Source organism: Phyllobates terribilis, unplaced genomic scaffold (assembly GCF_046119375.1).
Source record: "Phyllobates terribilis strain yellow unplaced genomic scaffold, ASM4611937v1 Scaffold_3__8_contigs__length_932513732, whole genome shotgun sequence".
NCBI classification, from domain to species: Eukaryota; Metazoa; Chordata; class Amphibia; order Anura; family Dendrobatidae; genus Phyllobates; species Phyllobates terribilis.
Window position 1 is genome coordinate 687,954,006 of NW_027362763.1, and position 22,587 is coordinate 687,976,592.

General features: G+C 46.7%; 1 protein-coding gene across 2 annotated transcripts in view; it reads right to left on the reverse strand.

The window, feature by feature from the left end:
• LOC141257389 (calpain-8-like) overlaps positions 1 to 22,587 on the reverse strand; it is a 290,925-nt gene that overhangs the window by 165,410 nt on the left and 102,928 nt on the right. The window lies entirely within an intron of this gene.

Genomic DNA, 22,587 nt, shown 5'->3' on the forward strand with positions numbered 1-22,587 from the left:
ATGTGACCCGTGGGAATCACCTGCTCTCACACAAGGTCGGTCCCAGAGTAGCACCTGGTTCACCTGCCCGGTCCCTCCTTGGTTCATGGAGTCGACTAAGCCTTCGTGTGACCTGGGTCGGTGCGAGTAGGCACTTAGTTACGCCCCTCTGGTCCCTCCTTGCATCAAAGCACAGAGGTTCCACCACCCGAATCCGTAACAGGGTCACAGCAGGTTCCTGACTCTCGCCACCAGACATTAACTGGAGGGGAGAGAGGTGATCCCGATGAGACTCGGATACCTGAGGCTCATGCGGACTGTACTGTGCTGTCAGGGAAACAAGAGGAGAGGGGTCACTCTGAGGGTGAGGAATGGGATAACACATTGGATGATGATGAGGTTGAAGATCCTACTTGGTGTGAACCCAGAGTCATGCAGCTGAGTAGCTCATCTGAGGAGGTGGAGGAGGAAGATGAGGCGGTTACATTTCGCCCTATGGCACAGACACGAAGTGATGCAAGCACAAGGAGCACTGCATCCTTAGCCACAACCATGGCTGTGGCCAGCAGCAGTCACAGGTCTGCAGCTCGCAGGGGCAGCAAGAGTTGACTAGCATAGGCCTTTTTTGTCACTGCAAAGGATGAGCCAACTCACATTATCTACAAACTTTGCGATAAAAACTCAGTAGAGGGAAAAACTGCAATAATCTTACTACTACATGCATGAACGTTCACATGCTTAAACAACATTCTTTACACTGGGAATCTTGCCGTGCTGAAATGCAGATCAGCGCACCTCAACAACCATCAGCTGCCCCTTCAAACTCATCCGCTGCTTCTTCCTCCTCCTCTGTTAACATGCCAAGTATTGTCAGGCAGGTCTTCCATCGCAGAAACTCCGGTTCTTTACCCGCTCCAGTCAGGCTGAGTTACAGCACGTCAGCTGTAACGGAAGCAGATATGCCTGTTGTGTTTGTTTCACAGAGCACACCGCATGTTTCTCAATCCACCGTAACATCTGCACCTCACTCACGCTCCACCAGTATTTCCGGTTCACCATACTATGCCCTCTCTCAGCACCTTAGCCAGCCCTCGGTCCCGCAGTTGTGGTCACGTAAAAGATTGTTTCATTCTACGCATGACAAAGCTAAGAGGTTGAACTCCACCATCTCCAATCTGTTGGCCCACGGAAATGCTGCCTTTCCGCCTGGTAGATACAGATGGTTTCCGAAAACTGATGGCTGTCGCAGTCCCCCAGTACCAGTTGCCAAGTCGCCATTACTTCTTTACGAAAGCTGTGCCTGCGCTACACCAGTATGTCGCACACAACATCACCCGTTCCTTGTCTAAATCTACGTGTGCCAGGATGCATTTCCCCACAGACACCTGGACGAGTAAGCATGGCCAAGGGCGTTACATCTCGCTGACTGGGCGCTGGGTGACTCTACACTGTGTTCCAAATTATTATGCAAATAATATTTTCTCAGATTTTCCCAAATTACTTATATGAATTGCAGTCATTGTAATTTTCCAGTCAAATAACTATTAGAGTACAATTGAAAAGTTTTTGTGCAAACTGCCTATGATAACAGTATATTTTTAAAAAAATAAAACACTCAAACTGCACTCAAAATGCATGTTCCAAATTATTATGCACAGCAGAGTTTTCAACCTTTTCATTTTAATAAAGAACAAAAAAATGGTCATTTTTGAAATTATAAGCATTAGCAGGTTATTACAAACTGAAATCAAACAGTTCTCAACTCAAAACTTTATTCTAGGTGATGTTACATTTGCACATAGGACCGCTTGTTCGAAAGGAGCTTCTGAACTCTCTCGTCCATTGAATTTGTCAGGTTTTGGATGGTTTCTGCTTCCAATTGTTTTGCATGAGGACAGAATACCCTCCCACAGCTGTTGCTTAGATGTGAACTGCCTCCCGCCATCATAGACACTCCTTTTGATGATGCTCCAGAGCTTCTCAATGGGGTTGAGGTCAGGGGAGCATGGATGCCACACCATAAGTTTGTCCCCTTTTATGCCCATAGCAGCCAGAGATGCAGATGTGTTATGTGCAACATGAGACGGGCATTATCATGCATGAAAATGATCTTGCTGCGGAATGCACGGTTCTTCTTCTTGAACCATGGAAGGAAGTGCTATTTGAGAAACTCAACATACATTATGAAGTTCATCATTACCCCTTCAGGGATCCTAAAAGGGCTGACAATCTCTCTCCCCATGATTCCAGCCCAAAACATTACTCCACCTCCTCCTTGTTAGCGCCGTAGCCATGTTTGCATGGGGTGTCCATCAACCAGCCATCCTCCACTCCATCCATCTCGACTATCGAGATCATTTCATGCATGATAATGCCCCGTCTCATGCTGCACATAACACATCTGCATCTCTGGCTCCTATGGGCATAAAAGGGGACAAGCTTATGGTGTGGCACCCATGCTCCTCTGACCCCAATCCCATTGAGAACCTCTGGAGCATCATCAAAAGGAGTGTCTATGATGGTGGGAGGCAGTTCACATCTAAGCAACAGCTCTGGGAGGGTATTCTGTCCTCATGCAAAACAATTGGAAGCAGAAACCATCCAAAACCTGACAAATTCAATGGACGAGAGAGTTCAGAAGCTCCTTTCAAACAAGCGGTCCTATGTGCAAATGTAACATCACCTAGAATAAAGTTTTCAGTTGAAAACTGTTTGATTTCAGTTTGTAATAACCCGCTAATGCTTATAATTTCAAAAATGACCATTTTTTTGTTCTTTATTAAAATAAAAAGGTTGAAAACTCTGCTGTGCATAATAATTTGGAACATGCATTTTGAGTGCAGTTTGAGTTTTTTATTTTTTTAAAAATATACTGTTATCATAGGCAGTTTGTACAAAAACCTTTCAATTGTACTCTAATAGTTATTTGACTGGAAAATTACAATGACTGCAATTCATATAGGTAATTTGGGAAAATCTGAGAAAATATTATTTGCATAATAATTTGGAACACAGTGTAGTGGCTGTGGGGGCAGGCGGAGAAGGGGCTGCTCCACAAATCTTGGAATCCCCAGTGCTTGCAGAACAAACCTCTCTATTTCCCACTTCCTCAGCAGCTTCTGCGTCCTCCACCTCCTCTAGGGCCTCCACGTGCGCACTCAACCTCTGCCTTAACGAGACACGCGTTCCAAGGGTGCGGAGCTCACTGTAATCAGGCAGTCTTCAAATTAATATGCCTTAGAGATCGCAGTCATACAGGTGAAGAGTTGTGGGCAGCTCTCCAGGCTCAGTTTGTGCAATGGCTGTCTCCACTGAACCTAGAGCCAGGGAAGGCCGTGTGCGATAACCGTGCGAACCTGTTAGCGGCCCTAGGCCGAGGCAAGCTCTCACACGTGCCTTGCATGGCTCACGTCCTCATCCTGGTGGTATAGCCACTTCTCCGGCACTATCCTGGCCTGGGTGAGCTGCTTCCCAAAGTACTGAAGCTGTGTGCTCGCTTCCGGCGTTCTCACCCCTCATGTCATCAACTTTCATCGATAGAGAGGTCTTTGTCCGTGCCAGTTAACAAGTTGATCTGCGATGTGCCGACGCGGTTGAATTCCACTCTGCACATGTTTCAGCGACTGTGCCAGCAGCAACGAGCTCTGACGCAGTATGTCATGACGTATAGCTTGGGGCATCGCAGTACTGATTTGGGGCATATCACGTTTGCGGAGTGGGAACAGATTAAGGACCTCTGCACACTTCTGCACAGCTTTGAAATGGCTACTAAACTGGTTAGCGCTGACGATGCCTTCATCAGTATCACTATTCCGGTCATCTATGCTGGAGCAAACATTGAATAACCTGCAGCAGGAGGTGGTGGCCCAAGAAGAAGAGGAGGATGCGGAAGGGATATCAATGTCTCAAATTTCCAGACTGTCATCACACAGGCGGATGCCAAGTGACGTTGGATTACAGCAATCGAGAGGTTTTGGTGATACCAGGCAAACTGTTAGTGAAGGTGCAAGAGCCGAAGAACTAATGGAGGAGGAAGAGGTGATGGGCAAGCCGCTGTCAGAGGATGAAGAGGATAATCATCCCCACTCATTTGAATGTGGTTGGCAGGAGGGGATGGAGGAAACAAGAATCAGTGTTACGCAGCCCACAATACAGCCTGGCTTTGGACCTCCTGGAAGAGCCCGACATATGAGTGCCTTCTTGATCTGCAACATGATCCCCGTATAGTTAGGATTATAAATAATGCTGAATACTGGGTTACCACTCTGTTAGATCCACGTTATGAGAGTCAATTTTTCCAGATGCTTCCCATCCTGGAAAGGGACTCGCTTATGTTGGATTATCGAAACAAGCTTTTAAGCAACCTTAATAGAGGTTTTCCCCAAGATAACAGTGAGGCACACAGTGTGCATCGCAGCTGTAGTCTTTCAACCTCTGGCACGTCAGTTCGTAAACGCCAAAACATTAGCAGCAGCAGCAGAGTAAGTGGCAGAAGAAATTTCTGTGAATCTTTACACACAGTTTTTGCACCAGCTCGTGCACCAGCACAACAGAGTACAAGTCTGACACCTGGTGAACGGCTGGAGAGGATAGTGGAGGAGTATCTAGTAGAGATGAGCGGTGTTCGACTCAAACTGTTCGCCAATCTCAAATTCGAGCTGTTTTGGGCGGTGTTCGAGCCGTTTGGCGAACACGAACGATTTGAAAAAAATTTGGCTATTCGAGGTTATGTTCGATAACTGTTCGTGCACCAAAATTATAACTGGATTTTTTCTCAGTAATGCTGAAAATTAATGTTAATACGCAGTTTGAGTGTACAGCGGGGCGGGGGGAGGGGCAGAGGATGGATCTCTGCAGGAATAATGAAGATCTCCATTTTTTTTTCTCTTTCCCGCATTTACAGTGGGGAGGTGCAATCTGTCAGCCTATCAGCAGCGCACACACGGAGCGAAGTGCTTTTTTTCACACAAGCAAGGGTATGTGTCATTGGCAGTGTATGTCACATGTCCTTGCCCTATAAGACCCAGCCATTTTCTCCGTCGCCACCATTTTCTCACTGCAGCAGCTGCATGTTAGACGGCACCGCTGTTGCTGTGTGCGCTATACCTTGTTAATTTCAAGCCAATTTTCGCACAAAACTACAGATAGCTTGGGAGTAGGGAAGAGTTGTGATTGCAGTCCTTTTAAGGACTAGGTTACAGCATTTCCTACGACTTTTATCAGGCAGGTCTGTGCTCTTAAATAGATAGGTTGGGAGTAAAGACTAATTGTAATTGCAGTCCTTTTCAGGACTAAGTTACATCAGTTTCTATCAGTTTTTGCCAGGCAGGTCTGTGCCAGCGCTGTGCAAGTTTTTTCACAGCATTTGGCTAAATCTAGCAAAGCAAATCCTTTTTGGCCTATTGCAGAGTGTGTTAGTCAGTGGAGTAGCCTATCTGTGTTGCAAGCTACACCACCTGTGTATAGAATACCAATTTTTTTACTGCACCTAGTGAAGTAAAACCTTTTGGGCATAGCATCATTCTATTAGTCCATCTATACTAACCTCCACCAGGTTGCAAATTGAATATAATTTTTTTCTGCATCTAGCTCTGAAAAAATATTTGGGCTTCTAGCAGTGTGTGGGACTTGGTCTATTAGTCCATCTATACTGACCTCCATCAGGTTGCAAATTGAATATAATTTTTTTCTGCATCTAGCTCTGAAAAAATATTTGGGCTTCTAGCAGTGTGTGGGACTGGGTCTATTAGTCCATCTATACTGACCTCCATCAGGTTGCAAATTCAATATAATTTTTATCTGCATCTAGCTCTGAAAAAATATGTGGGCTTCTAGAAGTGTGTGGGACTTGGTCTATTAGTCCATCTATACTGACCTCCATCAGGTTGCAAATTGAATATAATTTTTTTCTGCATCTAGCTCTGAAAAAATATTTGGGCTTCTACCAGTGTGTGGGACTTGGTCTATTAGTCCATCTATACTGACCTCCATCAGGCTGCAAATTGAATATAATTTTTTTCTGCATCTAGCTCTGAAAAAATATTTGGGCTTCTAGCAGTGTGTGGGACTTGGTCTATTAGTCCATCTATACTGACCTCAATCAGGTTGCAAATTGAATATAATTTTTTTCTGCATATAGCTCTGAAAAAATATTTGGGCTTCTAGCAGTGTGTGGGACTTGTTCTGTTAGTCCATCTATACTGACCTCCATCAGGTTGCAAATTGAATATAATTTTTTTCTGCATCTAGCTCTGAAAAAATATTTGGGCTTCTAGCAGTGTATGGGACTTGGTCTATTAGTTCATCTATACTGACCTCAATCAGGTTGCAAATTGAATATAATTTTTTTCTGCATATAGCTCTGAAAAAATATTTGGGCTTCTAGCAGTGTGTGGGACTTGGTGTATTAGTCCATCTATACTGACCTCCATCAGGTTGCAAATTGAATATAATTTTTTTCTGCATCTAGCTCTGAAAAAATATTTGGGCTTCTAGCAGTGTGTGGGACTTGGTCTATTAGTTCATCTATACTGACCTCCATCAGGTTGCAAATTCAATATCATTTTTATCTGCATCTAACCCAGCCAATGCTTTTGGCCTAATACCACAGTTTGGCCACTCAGCTCTGCTCGGTTCCCATCCATTGTTTTTTTGTGCAAACAACTCCAGAGTTGTGAATTAGTTAACCACCAAAATGAGTGGAAAAAGGCCTGCTGCTGGTGGAAAGGGGAATAGGCGTGTTGGGAAGGGGAAAAAAGGTTGTGTCCATGGGGTAGGTGTTAAAGCAACAGTAACATCTGCAGAAGAAAGACCATCTTCCAGCCAAACTAAAATGTCTACTTCTTTTAGCGGACAATGTGATAAGATCCCTTTCTTACGGCCACGCCAATCACTACAAATTCCAGATGAGGCACAAAAACAGCAGGTGCTTCAACGGATATCAAGTGCTCCTTTAAGTGGGCTCTCCTCCACCTCAACTTCAACATCACAAATACTCCAGTCCTCAGAGGTGTCACCCCAATCGCACTTGCTTCCTCACAGCTCCCAAATCTCCAGCTGCTCGTCTGAGTATGGGGTAGAACAGATGGTTGAGTCTGCAGAGCTGTTTACTCATACTATAGCCTGGGAATGAGAGTTCGGCTCCAGAGCTTCTGTGAATTCAGACGAGGAAATGATCTGCACTGATGCCCAGAATCTTTATGAGTCAGATCCAGGACCAGACGCAGAAGGTTCTGACCATAATGTAGACCCTCGTTCCCAAACTGTAACTCCTGTTGGTGGAGACAATGAGGAAGACAATGATGAGACTCAAATACCTGATTGGAGCGACAACTTTAGTTTTTTGTCAGGGCAGGAACAGGTTGGCTCTGAGGACGACGGGTGTGATAACACACAGGGTGATGATGATGAGGTTGGAGATCCCACTTACTGTCAACCCACAGTCAGCCAAGAGATGAGGTCAGCAGAGGAGGTGGAGGAGGATGCTAGTGACGACGAGGTCAGGTTGCGCCTTCCTGGACAGAGATGTAGTACTGGAAGCACGTCAACAACTGCATCCTCAAACACAACTTGCCTCTCACCACAAGCCGTGGTGGCTCTTCAGGTCGCATGGGTGCTAAACTTGCATAGACTGGGCATTTTTTCAGATCGATAAAGATGACCCAACTCGTGTTATCTGTAACATTTGTCAGCAAAAGCTAAGTAGAGGCCAAAAAATACATAGTTTGAGTACTTCATGCATGAACCGGCACATGGACATGAAGCATAAGTTGCAGTGGGAAGTTCAATGTGCTACAATGCGGCCTAGCCGGCTGGGCCAACCACCGTCTGCCACATCTTGTGCATCCGCAGCCTCTTCATCCTCTGTGACTGGGGGGACAGCAGTCACACCTGTTTTGGGACGCAGACCTGCCACCTCTTTACCCGCAACAGCCAGCGTGATTGGCAGGTCATCATTTTCTTTGGAGGTGGTAACACCAGCTGGTGTTGAGCGCTGTCCGACATCGATAGCACCACCTTTGGATCAAGGCAACCTAACATGTCCGCCTGCATCTTCCTCACAGACCGTCAATTTGCCGGGGACACCCTTATCAACCCCGTCTAAGTACAACAGCCAGCCCTCGGTCCCTCAGATGTGGACAAGTAAAAGACCATTTCCTCCTAGCCATGAGAAAGCGAAGAGGTTGAATTTCACCATCTGCAAGCTCTTGGCTACAGAAATGCTGCCTTTCCGCCTGGTGGACACAGAGGATTTTCGAGACCTTACTGTATGTCCGTCGCAGTGCCCCAGTACCAGATGCCCAGTCGGCACTACTTCTCAAAGAAAGGTGTGCCTGCGCTCCACCAGCATGTCACACACAACATCACCGCTTCTTTGAGAAACTCTGTGTGTGACAGGGTGCATTTCACCACAGACACTTGGACGAGTAGGCATGGACAGGGGCGTTACATGTCGCTGACTGGGCACTGGGTAACTATGGTGACAGCAGGACAAGGGGCTGCTGTCCAAGTCTTGCCGTCCCCACGAGTTGTGCGTCAATCCTCTTTATCTCGAAGTTCCTCCATTGCTTCTGCCTCCTCAACCACCTCTCGGTCCTCCACCTGCACCCAAAGCCTGTCTGGTCATGCCACAAGCTTTCTAACTGCGCAGAAGGGATCCTGCACACCTCCTTACTATGCTGGCAGTAGGGCTCAACGTCATCAGGCGGTTTTTACTTTGAAATGTCTGGGAAATGTGAGTCACACAGCTGAGGAGTTGTGGTCAGCTCTGGAGAACCAATTGCATGAATGGTTGTCTCTGCTGGACCTGAAACCAGGGAAGGCCGTGTGCGACAATGCTGCAAACCTGGGTGCGGCCCTTTGCTGGGGCAATGTCACACACGTGCCTTGTATGGCTCACGTGTTGAACCTGGTTGTCCAGCAATTTTTAGCCCACTATCCCGGACTAGATGGCTTTCTGCAGAGGGCACGGTCGCTGTGTGCTCACTTCCGCCGTTCGCATTCCGCAGCTCAGCGACTTACATCTCTACAGAAGTCGTTGGGCCTGCCACTTCACCGGCTAAAATGCGATGTGCCTACCCGGTGGAATTCAACTCTGCACATGTTGCAGCGACTGTGGCAGCACCGACAAGCCCTGGTGCAATACGTTCTGACGTATAGCCTGGGCCAACGAGATCCAGAGGTGGGGCAAATCACGCTGGAGGAGTGGTCTCAGATCAGGGACCTATGCACCCTTCTGCACAGTTTTGAAATGGCGATGAAGATGTTTAGCGCTGACGATGCCATTATCAGCATGACTATTCCGGTGATTTACATGCTGGAGCACATGTTAAACAGAATTCTGAGTCAGGTGGTGGCACAAGAGGAGGTGGAGGAAGTAGAGGAGGAGGAGTTGTATGCGGAAGGGCTAATATCTGCAAGGTCCAGACGGTCGGCAGCACCAAGGTGGCAGGCATGTGAGGGTGGGGGAGATGGTTTTACCAGGGCACATGGTAGCAGCCAAACTAGTGAGGAAGGTGCAGGAGCCCAGGAAGAAGTGGAGGACGAACTGATGGAAGACTCATCAGATGAGGGAAACCTTGATCACATTTCTGTTGTGCGAGGTTAGGGGGAGAGGACAGAGGAAGGAAGCATGATTGTTACCTCGCCACCAACACAACAGGGACTTGGTGCTCCTGGATGCGCAACACACATGAGTGCCTTCTTGCTGCACTACCTGCAACATGACCCTCGAATTGTGAGAATTAGAAATAATCCTGACTACTGGGTTGCCACACTGTTAGATCCCCGGTACAAAAGTAAATTTGCAGAAATTATTCCTGCCATAGAAAGGGATGCACACATGCAGGAGTATCAGCAGAGACTGTTGCAGAATCTTACATGTACTTTTCCACAAAACACCAGTGGTGCACGTAGTGAATCTCACAGTTCCAACTTGCCAACCGTGGGACCGTCGAGTGTTCAGCACTCAAACCGTAACAGAAACACAGTATCTGCTGGTAACATCAATTTTGCGGAATCATTTCACCACTTTTTTAGCCCATCCTTTGCAAGCCCACAGGAGACAAGAAGTCTGACACATAGTCAATGCCTTGAGACGATGGTACAGGAGTGTCTCCAAGTAAACATTGAAGCCATGTCTGTGTCACTGGACCCTTGCTCTTTTTGGGCTTCCAATCTGGATAAATGGCCGGAGCTCGCCACTTACGCCTTGGAGATCTTGTCATGCCCCGCAGCCATCGTTCTGTCTGAACGTGTGTTCAGCGCTGCTGGTGGTGTGCTGACAGATAAGCGCACGCGGCTCTCCACTGAAAATGTAGACAGACTCACGTTCATAAAGATGAACAAATCATGGATCCGAAACGACTTTTCTACCCCTGTGTCATCCTGGGGAGAGTAAAAGCTTGATGATTGGTTAAAATCACCTCACCAACCGTTTTAAGCTTTCAAATTACTAATCATGTTTATCTGTATCTTGGCTGGAAAATTATTTGGGCCTTGTAGCAGTGTGCAGTACTGTTTCTATTAGGCCATCTATACTAAGCTCCACCAGATTTAAAATTACTAATCATGTTTATCTGTATCTTGGCTGGAAAATAATTTGGGCTTTGTAGCAGTGTGCAGTACTGATTCTATTAGGCCATCTATACTAAGCTCCACCAGATTTAAAATTAATAATAATTTTTAGCTGCATCTAGCCCGGAAAATAATTTTGGGGTCCCTAGATGAGCAAGACACATGAGTGCCTTCTTGCTGCACTACCTGCAACATGACCCTCAGATTGTCAGAATTCGAAGTAATCCTGACTACTGGGTTGCCACACTCTTAGATCCCCCACACTCTTCGATCAACCTTTTAATTTTAATAAAGAACAAAAAAATGGTCATTTTTGAAATTATAAGCATTAGCAGGTTATTAGAAACTGAAATCAAACAGTTTTCAACTCAAAACTTTATTCTAGGTGATGTTACATTTGCAGATAGGACCCCTTGTTCGAATGGAGCTTCTGAACTCTCTCGTCCATTGAATTTGTCAGGTTTTGGATGGTTTCTGCTTCAATTGTTTTGCATGAGGATAGAATACCCTCCCAGAGCTGTTGCTTAGATGTGAACTGCCTCTCGCCATCATAGACACTCCTTTTGATGATGCTCCAGAGGTTCTGAAAGGGGTAGAGGTCAGGGGAGCATGGGGGTCACACCATAAGTTTGTCCCCTTTTATGCCCATATCAGCCAGAGATGCAGATGTGTTATGTGCAGCATGAGACGGTGCATTATCATGCATGAAAATGATCTTGCTGTGGAATACACGGTTCTTCTTCTTGAACCATGGCAGGAAGTGCTGTTTGAGAAACTCCACAAACATTATGGAATTCATCTTTACCCCTTCAGGGATCCTAAAGGGGCCGACAATCTCTCACCCCATGATTCCAGCCCAAAACATTACTCCACCTCCACCTTGTTGGCACTGTAGCCGTGTTTGCGTGGGGTGTCCATCAACCAGCCATCCTCCACTCCATCCATCTGGACCATCGAGCGTTGCACGGCACTCATCCGTGAACAAAACAGTTTTGAAGTCAGTCTTCATGTATTGTTTGACCCACTGGAGCCGTTTCTGCTTGTGTGCAGTGGATAGAGGAGGTCGACAGGATGGCTTACGCACAGCTGCAAACCTCTGAAGGACCCTGCATCTTGTTGTTCGGGGGACGTTGGAGGCACAAGCAGCTTCAAAAACTTGTCTGCTGCTATGACAAGGCTTTTCTGCCACTGCTCTTTTAACCTGACGTAATTGCCTGTAGGAAAGAGTCGTCAATTTGCCCTTATCACGCACACGTGTGTACTGTGAATCAGCTACATACTTCTTGATTGCCAAGACACTTCATCCTGATCATCGCACAATGTTGATTGTAGTCATGCCTTGAGCTAAACACTCCACAATTTGTTGCTTCTCAGCAGTCGACACATCCTTTTTCTTTCCCATTTTGGCAGAAAATGTAGGCTGCTTAATAATGTGGGACAGCCTTCTTAAGTAGTCTTGCCTTTCATTGGACACACCTGCCAAACTAATTAGCACAGGTGTCTGCAATTGCTTACAGTGATATAAAGAGCCCTGACACACATCACCATCAATGAGTTTAACTGACAAACAAACAAATTGTTCCCTTATCACTCCTAAACACTTTTTGCATAATAATTTGGAACACAGTGTACATGTGCTTTTCCACAAAACACCAGTGGTTCACGTAGTGAATCTTACAGTTCTAACTTGCCAACCGTGGTCTGTATGGAGTTGTTCAATAAAGGGCCCAAAATTAAGATAACATAGACGGGAGAGGTCTCTATGAATAGGAATTCCTAAGTATTTGATACCCTGTGAGGGCCAGGCAAAGGGGAAGTTGGATTGGATGGAATCCTGTATGGATTTGGGGAGGGAGACATCAAGGGCCTCAGACTTCGCTGCATTGATTTTAAAATTTGACCATGTAACAAAGTGATGTATTTCAGCCATAACAGCATGGATGGATATATGTGATTGAGTGATATATACTAGGACATCATCAGCAAATGCAGAGCACTTGTACTCGGTGCCTCCCACCTCAATCCACCTAATATTGGGGTTATGGCGAATAGTGTTGAGCCACCCCCGTAGTGTTCGAGTTCGGTTCGGTTCGTCGAACACCCGTGTGTTCGCCGAACTGTTCGTCGAACTGTTCGTCGAACACCTTCGAACACCGTTAAAACCAATGGCAGGCAAACAAAAACACATAGAAACACATAGAAAACACCTTCAAAGGTGTCCAAAAGCTGACAAACTGCTCAGAAGACACAACTAACACATGGAAAAGTGACAAGTACATATAGTCATGCGAAAAGAAAAGAGGTGGAGGAGTAAAAGGAGGGGGAGACACAGATATAGGCATGTCATGCCCTTCTAAAATCCAAAAAGTGAGAAGCCGAGACGGCCAGTCCGCTCCTGCCCGTGCCACCTCCGTGTCGCCGGGTTTGTGCCAGAGCCGCGGTGAACCCTGACGGCCAGCCCCCCTCTCCCAATACTGGTGCCTGTCCGCTGGTGGGTCGAGAGAGCCCCCCTGTGGTGGAGGCAGCTCTAAGCTTTTTAATTTAAATTGTCCCTCTAATTTGAATGAATACACTTTAAATCCATTTACAAGGATCTATTGGAGGGCAAGTCTCATGCCAGCAGCCGCGTAATTCCAGCTCCAGTAGCGTCCACTAAAGCTGCTGCAGTTAAAAAGCTTTTATAAGGATCGAGCTCGGCTGTCCACCGCAAGGCATCCTAGTGCCAGTCCCAGCCCCTATGCCTTGGGGTGCCTCCTGATGCTCTTCACTAAGTATCCCATGGTCCCGAAGCATTTCCTTTGAAAAAATTAAGTGTCCAAACTACAGGTGGTGTAGCTTGCTTAACAGCCGGGATAATCCGCTGACTAGCAGACACTGCTACTAGGCACAAAGTATTTCCTGGGCTAGATGCAGTTAAAAATTTGTAAGTAGATACTCTCGTTGGATGCTGAGAAAACATTCCATAGAGTCTCCTGGCACGCCATATATGATTCTCTTAAAAAGCTTGGGGTAGGGGTCTAGGGGACCCTTTTATAGCCAAAATCACGGCCCTGTATCACAATACGTCACCTAGGCTGAAGATAAATGGAACTGTAGCACCGAGGGCTCGGTTGCTACAGACGTATTGCACCTCACCCAGAGGTGTGATATCTCACTCTCAGATAAGGATGGAGTGTGGATCAGGACCCGACACCTGCATGCATTACACCACATTGCCGTGGGGCAGGGCGACCAATATGCCCCTGAGATGGGCACGACAGTCCCTGTCCCTGGCTGGAGTGGGGGGAGGGAACACTGAGGAAGGGGAACCCTGCAGTGCAGGAGCAGGGAGGAAGCAGTTCCTGGGTGCATTGAGAAGGGAGTATAAAAGGTGGGCACCATCTTAGTTCAGTGCAGAGAAGTCTGAGCAGAAGTGGCAGGGAGCAGGGGCTCTGCATGAGCTCTGCTCCGGAGGCGGGCCTAGTAACAGAGGCCCAGGCCTGCAAGAGGGAGAAGGAAGGAAGAGGAGCGGAGAAGGCTCCAGGAACGAGGAATGAAGGGATCCTAGGGGTGCGGACGGGCGAGTCGCCACCGCACGCCCGAATCCACCTGCGTGGAGGGGTCAGGCCAAAGGGGGAGACCGGTCCCCGAACTAGTGGAGGCAGGAAACGACCCTCAGCTAGAAACCGGAGGCTCTGACATTTTATGTGGCGCAGCCCCTTGCTCCACCCGCTAGGAAGGCACCACATAGGGTCAGGGAAACTGGCGCCAAGTTTACCAAGAGGAGGCCCGAGGCAGCCGGACAGAAGTGTTGGTAAGAAAGGCCAGACAAAGGACACACAAAGGGGGTCCTGTGAAGCGCTCCAAAGTTATCTGGGAGTTGTCTGAGCCCCTCACCTGGTGAGCACAGTACGACGTGGGCAGCCGTTACCTGCAGACGTGGTCTGGATAATAAGAACTGTGAGTAAAGGCCCTGAACTGCATCACTGACTCCGTGTCGTTACTGCTGCTGCCCTGCACCATCACCCCCATCCTCCGCATACACTGCCCTGAGGCTATACTCCTCCCGTGGGGAGTTATGCTACGCTCTGCTGCACCCACAACACCAGCCTTAGCGGTCTGCCCTGTAGCGGCGGTTCACTCTGACCGCAATCCACGGGTGGCGTAGTCGGACATTTAAACATCAAAACCACATAAATAGTTCCGCCACTGGTTTGACCGCCCTGAGCCACGGAACCGGATCGCCGCCACGAAGACTACAACCACCAGCATCCACCAAAAAGGGTCCGGCTCCGGGTGTCCCAAGGCCCAGGGGGTGCGTCAGAACATTTTCATCACCTTTCACAATCACCAATGGGACAAGGCAGGGATGTCCTCTGTCCCCTCTCTTATACATCCTAGTGACGGAGCACCTGCTCTCATCAATTCGCCATAACCCCAATATTAGGTGGATTGAGGTGGGAGGCACCGAGTACAAGTGCTCTCTATTTGCTGATGATGTCCTAGTATATATCACTCAATCACATATATCCATCCCTGCTGTTATGGCTGAAATAGATCACTTTGTTACATGGTAAAATTTTAAAATCAATGCAGCGAAGTCTGAGGCCCTCGATGTCTCCCTCCCTAAATCCATATAGGATTCCATCCAGTCCAACTTTCCCTTTGCCTGGCCCTCACAGGGTATCAAATACTTAGGAATTCCTATTCATAGAGACCTCTCCCATCTATGTTATCTTAATTTTGGGCCCTTTATTGAACAATTCCATACAGACCACGGTTGGCAAGTTAGAACTGTAAGATTCACTACGTGAACCACTGGTGTTTTGTGGAAAAGCACATGTACACCGCGTTCCAAATTATTATGCAAAAAGTGTTTAGGAGTGATAAGGGAAGAATTTGTTTGTTTGTCAGTTAAACTCATTGATGGTGATGTGTGTCAGGGCTCTTTATATCACTGTAAGCAATTGCAGACACCTGTGCTAATTAGTTTGGCAGGTGTGTCCAATGAAAGGCAAGACTACTTAAGAAGGCTCTCTCACATTATTAAGCAGCCTACATTTTCTGCCAAAATGGGAAAGAAAAAGGATGTGTCGGCTGCTGAGAAGCAACAAATTGTGGAGTGTTTAGGTCAAGGCATGACTACAATCAACATTGTGCGATGATCAGGATGAAGTGTCTTGGCAATCAAGAAGTATGTAGCTGATTCACAGTACACATGTGTGCGTGCTGATAAGGGCAAATTGAGGACTCTTTCCTACAGGCAATTACGTCAGGTTGAAACAGCAGCGGCAAAAAAGCCTTGTCATAGCAGCAGACAAGTTTTTGAAGCTGCTTGTGCCTCCAACGTCCCCCGAACAACAAGATGCAGGGTCCTTCAGAGGTTTGCAGCTGTGCATATGCCATCCTGTCGACCTCCTCTATCCACTTCACACAAGCAGAAACGGCTCCAGTGGGCCAAACATTACATGAAGACTGATTTCAAAACTGTTTTGTTCACGGATGAGTGCCGTGCAGCGCTCGATGGTCCAGATGAATGGAGTGGAGGATGGCTGGTTGATGGACACCCCACGCAAACACGGCTACAGCGCCAACAAGGAGGAGGTGGAGTAATGTTTTGGGCTGGAATCATGGGGAGAGAGATTGTCGGCCCCTTTAGGATCCCTGAAGGCGCTAAAGATGAACTCCATAATGTATGTGGATTTTCTCAAACAGCACTTCCTGCCATGGTTCAAGAAGAAGAACCGTGTATTTCACAGCAAGATCATTTTTCTGCATGATAATGCACCATCTCATGCTGCACATAAAACATCTGCATCTCTGGCTGATATGGGCATAAAAGGGGACAAACTTATGGTGTGACCCCCATGCTCCCCTGACCTCTACCCCATTCAGAACCTTTGGAGCATCATTAAAAGGAGTGTCTATGATGGCGGGAGGCAGTTCACATCTAAGCAACAGCTCTGGGAGGGTATTCTGTCCTCATGCAAAACAATTGAAGCAGAAACCATCCAAAACCTGACAAATTCAATGGACGAGAGAGTTCAGAAGCTCCTTTCGAACAAGGGGTCCTATGTGAAAATGTAACATCACCTAGAATAAAGTTTTGAGTTGAAAACTGTTTGATTTCAGTTTCTAACAACCTGCTAATGCTTATAATTTCAAAAATGACCATTTTTTTGGTCTTTATTAAAATGAAAAGGTTGATCGAAAAGTTTGGGGGATCTAAGAGTGTGGCAACCCAGTAGTCATGATTACTTCGAATTCTGACAATATGAGGGTCATGCTGCAGGTAGTGCAGCAAGAAGGCACTTATGTGTCTTGCGCATCTCGGAGCCCCAAAATTATTTTCCGGGCTAGATGCAGCTAAAAATTATTTTTAATTTTAAATCTGGTGAAGCTTATTATAGATGGCCTAATAGGATCAGTGCTGCACACTGCTACAAAGCCCAAATTATTTTCCAGTCAAGATACAGATAAACATGATTAGTAATTTGAAAGCTTAAAACGGTTGGTAGGGTGATTTTAACCAATCATCAAGCTTTTACTCTCCCCAGGATGACACAGGGGTAGAAAAGTCGTTTCGGATCCATGATTTGTTCATCTTTATGAACGTGAGTCTGTCTACATTATCAGTGGAGAGACGCGTGCGCTTATCTGTCAGCACACCACCAGCAGCGCTGAACACACGTTCAGACAGAACGCTGGCTGCGGGGCATGACAAGATCTCCAAGGCGTAAGTGGCGAGCTCCGGCCATTTATCCAGATTGGAAGCCCAAAAAGAGCAAGGGTCCAGTGACACAGTCGTGGCTTCAATGTTTACTTGGAGATACTCCTGTACCATCGTCTCTAGGCGTTGACTATGTGTCAGACTTCTTGTCTCCTGTGGCCTTGCAAAGGATGGGCTAAAAAAGTGGTGAAATGATTCCGCAAAATTGATGTTACCAGCAGATACTGTGGTTCTGTTACGGTTTGAGTGCTGAACACTTGACGGTCCCACGGTTGGCAAGTTGGAACTGTGAGATTCACTACGTGCACCACTGGTATTTTGTGGAAAAGCACATGTAAGATTCTGCAACAGTCTCTGCTGATACTCCTGCATGCGTGCATCCCTTTCTATGGCAGGAATAATTTCTGCAAATTTACTTTTGTACCGGGGATCTAACAGTGTGGCAACCCAGTAGTCAGGATTATTTCTAATTCTCACAATTCGAGGGTCATGTTGCAGGTAGTGCAGCAAGAAGGCACTCATGTGTGTTGCGCATCCAGGAGCACCAAGTCCCTGTTGTGTTGGTGGCGAGGTAACAATCATGCTTCCTTCCTCTGTCCTCTCCCCCCAACCTCGCACAACAGAAATGTGATCAAGGTCTCCCTCATCTGATGAGTCTTCCATCAGTTCGTCCTCCACTTCTTCCTGGGCTCCTGCACCTTCCTCACTAGTTTGGCTGCTACCATGCGCCCTGGTAAAACCATCTCCCCCACCCTCACATGCCTGCCGCCTTGGTGCTGCCGACCGTCTGGACCTTGCAGATGTTAGCCCTTCCGCATACAACTCCTCCTCCTCTACTTCCTCCACCTCCTCTTGTGCCACCACCTGACTCCGAATTCTGTTTAACATGTGCTCCAGCATGTAAATCACCGGAATAGTCATGCTGATAATGGCATCGTCAGCACTAAACATCTTCGTCGCCATTTCAAAACTGTGCAGAAGGGTGCATAGGTTCCTGATCTGAGACCACTCCTCCAGCGTGATTTGCCCCACCTCTGAATCTCGTTGGCCCAGGCTATACGTCAGAACGTATTGCACCAGGGCTTGTCGGTGCTGCCACAGTCGCTGCAACATGTGCAGAGTTGAATTCCACCGGGTAGGCACATCGCATTTTAGCCGGTGAAGTGGCAGGCCCAACGACTTCTGTAGAGATGTAAGTCGCTGAGCTGCGGGATGCGAACGGCGGAAGTGAGCACACAGCGACCGTGCCCTCTGCAGAAGGCCATCTAGTCTGGGATAGTGGGCTAAAAATTGCTGGACAACCAGGTTCAACACGTGAGCCATACAAGGCACGTGTGTGACATTGCCCCGGCGAAGGGCCGCACCCAGGTTTGCAGCATTGTCGCACACGGCCTTCCCTGGTTTCAGGTCCAGTGGAGACAATTCATGAAATTGGTTCTCCAGAGCTGACCACAACTCCTCAGCTGTGTGACTCACATTTCCCAGACATTTCAATGTAAAAACCGCCTGATGACGTTGAGCCCTACTGCCAGCATAGTAAGGAGGTGTGCAGGATCCCTTCTGCGCAGTTAGAAAGCTTGTGGCATGACCAGACAGGCTTTGGGTGCAGGTGGAAGACCGAGAGGAGGTTGAGGAGGCAGAAGCAGTGGAGGAACTTTGACATAAAGAGGATTGACGCACAACTCGTGGGGACGGCAAGACTTGGACAGCAGCCCCTTGTCCTGCTGTCACCATAGTTACCCAGTGCCCAGTCAGCGACATGTAACGCCCCTGTCCATGCCTACTCGTCCAAGTGTCTGTGGTGAAATGCACCCTGTCACACACAGAGTTTCTCAAAGAAGCGGTGATGTTGTGTGCGACATGCTGGTGGAGCGCAGGCACACCTTTCTTTGAGAAGTAGTGCCGACTGGGCATCTGGTACTGGGGCACTGCGACGGACATAAGGTCTCGAAAATCCTCTGTGTCCACCAGGCGGAAAGGCAGCATTTCTGTAGCCAAGAGCTTGCAGATGGTGAAATTCAACCTCTTAGCTTTCTCATGGCTAGGAGGAAATGGTCTTTTACTTGTCCACATCTGAGGGACCGAGGGCTGGCTATTGTGCTTAGACGGGGTTGATAAGGGTGTCCCCGGCAAACTGCCGGTCTGTGAGGAAGATGCAGGCGGACATGTTAGGTTGCCTTGATCCAAAGGTGGTGCTATCGATGTCGGACAGCGCTCAACACCAGCTGGTGTTACCACCTCCAAAGAAAATGATGACCTGCCAATCACGCTGGCTGTTGCGGGTAAAGAGGTGGCAGGTCTGCGCCCCAAAACAGGTGTGACTGCTGTCCCCCCAGTCACAGTGGATGAAGAGGCCGCGGATGCACAAGATATGGCAGACGGTGATTGGCCCGGCCGGCTAGGCCACATTGTAGCACACTGAGCTTCCCACTGCAACTTATGCTTCATGTCCATGTGCCGGTTCATGCATGAAGTACTCAAACTATGTATTTTTTGGCCTCTACTTAGCTTTTGCTGACAAATGTTACAGATAACACGAGTTGGGTCATCTTTATCGATCTGAAAAAATGCCCAGGCTATGCAAGGCTTAGCACCCATGCGACCTGAAGAGCCACCACGACTTGTGGTGAGAGGCAGAGTTGTGTTTGAGGATGCAGTTGTTGACGTGCTTCCAGTACTACGTCTCTGTCCAGGAAGGCGCAACCTGACCTCGTCGTCACTAGCATCTTCCTCCACCTCCTCTGCTGACCTCATCTCTTGGCTGACTGTGGGTTGACAGTAAGTGGGATCTCCGACCTCATCATCATCACCCTGTGCGTTATCACACCCGTCGTCCTCAGAGCCAACCTGTTCCTGCCCTGACAAAAAACTAAAGTTGTCGCTCCAATCAGGTATTTGAGTCTTATCATCGTCTTCCTCATTGTCTCCACCAACAGGAGTTACAGTTTGGGAATGAGGGTCTACATTATGGTCAGAACCTTCTGCGTCTGGTCCTGGATCCGACTCATAAAGATTCTGGGCATCAGTGCAGATCATTTCCTCGTCTGGATTCACAGAAGCGCTGGAGTCGACCTCTGATTCCCAGGCTATAGTATGAGTAAACAGCTCTGCAGACTCAACCATCTGTTCTACCTCATACTCAGACGGGCAGCTGGAGATTTGGGAGCTGTGAGGAAGCAAGTGCGATTTGGGTGACACCTTTGAGGACTGGAGTATTTGTGATGTTGAAGTTGATGTGGAGGAGAGCCCACTTAAAGGAGCACTTGATATCCGTTGAAGCACCTGCTGTTTTTGTGCCTCATCTGGAATTTGTAGCGATTGGCGTGGCCGTAAGAAAGGGATCTTATCACATTGTCCGCTAAAAGAAGTAGACATTTTAGTTTGGCTGGAAGATGGTCTTTCTTCTGCACCTACCCCACGGACACAACCTTTTTTCCCCTTCCCAACACGCCTATTCCCCTTTCCACCAGCAGCAGGCCTTTTTCCACTCATTTTGGTGGTTAACTAATTCACAACTCTGGAGTTGTTTGCACAAAAAAACAATGGATGGTAACCAAGCAGAGCTGAGTGGCCAAACTGTGGTATTAGGCCAAAACTATTGGCTGGGCTAGATGCAGAAAAAAATTATTTTTAATTTGCAACCTGATGGAGGTCAGTATAGATGGACTAATAGAACAAGTCCCACACGCTGCTAGAAGCCCAAATATTTTTTCAGAGATAAATGAAGAAAAAAAATATTTTTAATTTGCAACCTGATGGAGGTCAGTATAGATGGACTAATAGACCAAGTCCCACACACTGCTAGAAGCCCAAATATTTTTTCAGAGCTAGATGCAGAAAAAAATTATTTTTAATTTGCAACCTGATGGAGGTCAGTATAGATGGACTAATAGACCAAGTCCCACACACCGCTAGAAGCCCAAATATTTTTTCAGAGCTAGATGCAGAAAATTTTTTTATTCAATTTGCAACCTGATGGAGGTCAGTATAGATGGACTAATAGACCAAGTCCCACACACTGCTAGAAGCCCAAATATTTTTTCAGAGCTAGATGCAGAAAATTTTTTTATTCAATTTGCAACCTGATGGAGGTCAGTATAGATGGACTAATAGACCAAGTCCCACACACTGCTAGAAGCCCAAATATTTTTTCAGAGCTAGATGCAGAAAAAAATTATTTTTAATTTGCAACCTGATGGAGGTCAGTATAGATGGACTAATAGACCAAGTCCCACACACTGCTAGAAGCCCAAATATTTTTTCAGAGCTACATGCAGAAAAAAATTATTTTTAATTTGCAACCTGATGGAGGTCAGTATAGATGGACTAATAGAACAAGTCCCACACGCTGCTAGAAGCCCAAATATTTTTTCAGAGATAAATGAAGAAAAAAATTATTTTTAATTTGCAACCTGATGGAGGTCAGTATAGATGGACTAATAGACCAAGTCCCACACACTGCTAGAAGCCCAAATATTTTTTCAGAGCTAGATGCAGAAAAAAATTATTTTTAATTTGCAACCTGATGGAGGTCAGTATAGATGGACTAATAGACCAAGTCCCACACACTGCTAGAAGCCCAAATATTTTTTCAGAGCTAGATGCAGAAAAAAATTATTTTTAATTTGCAACCTGATGGAGGTCAGTATAGATGGACTAATAGAACAAGTCCCACACGCTGCTAGAAGCCCAAATATTTTTTCAGAGATAAATGAAGAAAAAAATTATTTTTAATTTGCAACCTGATGGAGGTCAGTATAGATGGACTAATAGAACAAGTCCCACACGCTGCTAGAAGCCCAAATATTTTTTCAGAGATAAATGAAGAAAAAAATTATTTTTAATTTGCAACCTGATGGAGGTCAGTATAGATGGACTAATAGACCAAGACCCACACACTGCTAGAAGCCCAAATATTTTTTCAGAGCTAGATGCAGAAAAAAATTATTTTTAATTTGCAACCTGATGGAGGTCAGTATAGATGGACTAATAGACCAAGTCCCACACACCGCTAGAAGCCCAAATATTTTTTCAGAGATAAATGAAGAAAAAAATTATTTTTAATTTGCAACCTGATGGAGGTCAGTATAGATGGACTAATAGACCAAGTCCCACACACTGCTAGAAGCCCAAATATTTTTTCAGAGCTAGATGCAGAAAAAAAATATTTTTAATTTGCAACCTGATGGAGGTCAGTATAGATGGACTAATAGACCAAGTCCCACACACTGCTAGAAGCCCAAATATTTTTTCAGAGCTAGATGCAGAAAAAAATTATTTTTAATTTGCAACCTGATGGAGGTCAGTATAGATGGACTAATAGA